The following is a 3,104-nucleotide window of genomic DNA, read 5'->3' on the forward strand; positions in this document are numbered from 1 at the left end:
CGACGCTGGCTGTGATTGGACGGCAGCGCGTATGTGTACTTCACGGTCAATCAGAGAAACAGGAAAAATAAAACTTCTCCTCTTGATGAAGACGGTTCATATGACAGTTACATGTTATTACAGTAGTACAGATATAAAACAGTAGATCTCGCCTTCAGCCTCTTGGCATAAGGGAATACCGCCGCCATCTTGGTACGGGAGTTTCGTTTTCACAGTATCAGAATGACTGAATGAACCCCAGGACTTAACCAGGTCTGAAACAGGACTAAAAAAAGGACTAAATCAGGAATAAAACAGCACTGAAAAAGGACTAAACCAGGCCTAAAAAAAAGGACTGAAACAGGACTGAAAAAGGACTAAATCAGGACTAAAACAGGACTGAACAAGGACTAAAATAGAACTAAATCAGGACTAAACCAGTACTGAAAAAGGACTAAATCAGGAATAAAACAGCACTGAAAAAGGACTAAACCGGGACTAAAACAGGACTGAAATAGGACTAAACCAGGACTAAACCAGGACTGAAACAGTAGTGAAAAAGGACTAAATCAGGAATAAAACAGGGCTGAAAAAGGACTAAATGAGGAATAAAACAGGACTGAAAAAGGACAAAAACAGGACTGAAACAGGACTAAAATCGGACTAAAATGGGACTAAAACAGGAAAGACAGGATGGATAGATAGATAGATAGATAGATAGATAGATAGATAGATAGATAGATAGAAAACAGATAGATAGATAAGATAGATAGAGATAGATAGATAGATAGATAGATACAGAGATAGATAGATAGATAGATAGATAGATAGATAGATAGATAGATAGATAGATAGATAGATAGATAGATAGATAGCAGCGTTTCCCACAGAAAATTGGCAAGGCAGTAGTGGAGTGTAGGAGCTATTTGCTTATTTTGTTGATTCTAAAATTTGTTTATTATTTTTGTTTGTTAATTAGCTTACTAATTTAGTTTTGTTAATGTGTATAATATATTTTTGCTGTGTTAATATTATTCTTACTAATTTCTTAGTCTAAGTTGGTATTATTTACGTTAGCACCTCTTTTTTGTTTTGGTTTAATTCGGGTCACCTAGGGGATAAAAGAGGGTGGTACACGTAGACCAGAGTGCACCTGGGTGGGCCTATGGTTTTTTGCCAGTCACGAGGAGAGGCAGCAGGAGTCGCCTCAAACATGTATTCCTTGTTGTTTGCCCAAACTGGAAAATAAACCTTGGAAAATCATCTCTTGTCATGGACATTGATTTGTACTGCGTAAACCACATACCCATGGTGCCCAAAGGTGATTATCTGAGTTATGTTTAGTTCTGAGTTTGCCCACGCTTTTGTTTGTTACTTTTATTTGACAAATAGTCACTACATGGAGAAAAAGTGAGAAGGGGAGATTCCTGCATGGAGAACAAGTGAGGAGCGGGGACCGAAGTTTCGCAGGATTTACGTGGTTCGGAGGAACGTAGTCAAGGCGCTCGCTTCAACTACGAAGTGCTACGGGAAACACTGGATGGATGGATGGATGGATGGATACATGGATGGTAGATAGATACATGGATGGTAGATAGATCGATCCATGGGGGCGGTACCTTGTGATAGTTGTCATGGTGATTCCCTCCAGGTGGGCGAGGGTCACATGGGCACAGAGGTATGCTGGGTTCTTTAAAAATGGCGCTCACCTGCACAGGTATCTGTCACTAAATGACCTGGCCCCTGGGAGTCGAGCCAACTCGTTTTTGTTTGTCGACAGCTTCACTTAAGTCCCTCTTGATGTCACTTCAGACGCTGCTTTTTGTCAGAGGAAGCTCCTCTCACGGCAGCGCGACGTTTTTACCAACAAAGAAAGAAAAGGCGGTGTGGAGCCATCGGTGCAGGACCCGTGCAATTCAAGAAAACGCGCCAAAAGTGCAGCGGGACCCGGATCACCATCAGCACGACGAACAACACGGAGGAGTCCAGGTGAGTCTTACAAGTCCAGGTGAGTCTTATTTGTCGATACGGAATCATTATTGCAATAAGAAATCGCTGTTCGGTTGTAAATGTTTGATGAATAAAGCTGCTGCTGCTGGTGCATATTTACTCCGCGCTCTGATTCACGTTTATGCAATGTGCAACGTGGATTGAAATAAATAAAGCGATGATGTGATGAGTTTCAAATAATAATGATGCTTTTGTTGAAAGGAAATCAATTTCACTGTGTGGATGTGTTTTAAATGATGGTTCACTGAAAAAGGTGGATTATAAAAGGAAACATGAAGGTGCTGAAACTTACAGAAAAGTCTTTTTTTGGAAAACAAATGCAAAGGGTTTTTGTCCGTAAAATGAAGGAAATTGTGCCACAAACGAAACTCGAGAAACAAAATCAAAACGTGTCTCAAATAAAATCTCTCGGTATTTTAATGTGTGAAAATGTCATTTATCACAAAAGGAGAAACCGTGTTGTGAAAAATGTGTTTTTCAAACATAATAAACTGCAGTGAAAAGGTTTATAAACATTCACCAAGCTTGGGTCAATGAACTGGAACACAATGACTCAGAATTATATGAAATGGTCACTTTCCAAACACGAATGATATAAGGATGGTTCAGGACCTGCCGTAAAATGCTGAAATATGCAAATTTAAACAAGTGCAAAACAAGAAGTGGAAAGATGTCTTCAAATGGGATGAAAACCTACTTGGAAAATAAAAATCATCCAAAAAAAATCAACTCCTCTATCCTGGAAATTTAAAACCATACAAAATGCATTGAACTGTACAAAGGTCATGATGTAACCCTCGAATCCTAAAACCTCTAATCTTTCTTTTTATTCTTCACCTTGTGTCGTCTCAAAACAAAATCTGAAGGCTGAGGATTTTAATGGCTCAGATTTGGGCCTAAACTGGTCCAAATGTTTCATATTCTAAACACTTTGATGGAGACTGTGTGGTCTCTGTTGGGTTGATCTGGTCTAAATGTGGACTAGATTTGAATGTTTAATTTCCACAGGTGGCACTTGGTTTTGGGTTCTTGTGTTGCGTTTGGGTGGTTGGTCATAATAAAACTGAAACAAGTGCATAATTAAGGAAAATTGTTACACACTCAGAGCACCTTGC

Source organism: Boleophthalmus pectinirostris, unplaced genomic scaffold, assembly GCF_026225935.1.
Source record: "Boleophthalmus pectinirostris isolate CB_2022bp ecotype Guang Dong unplaced genomic scaffold, ASM2622593v1 HiC_scaffold_21, whole genome shotgun sequence".
NCBI lineage: Eukaryota > Metazoa > Chordata > Actinopteri > Gobiiformes > Gobiidae > Boleophthalmus > Boleophthalmus pectinirostris.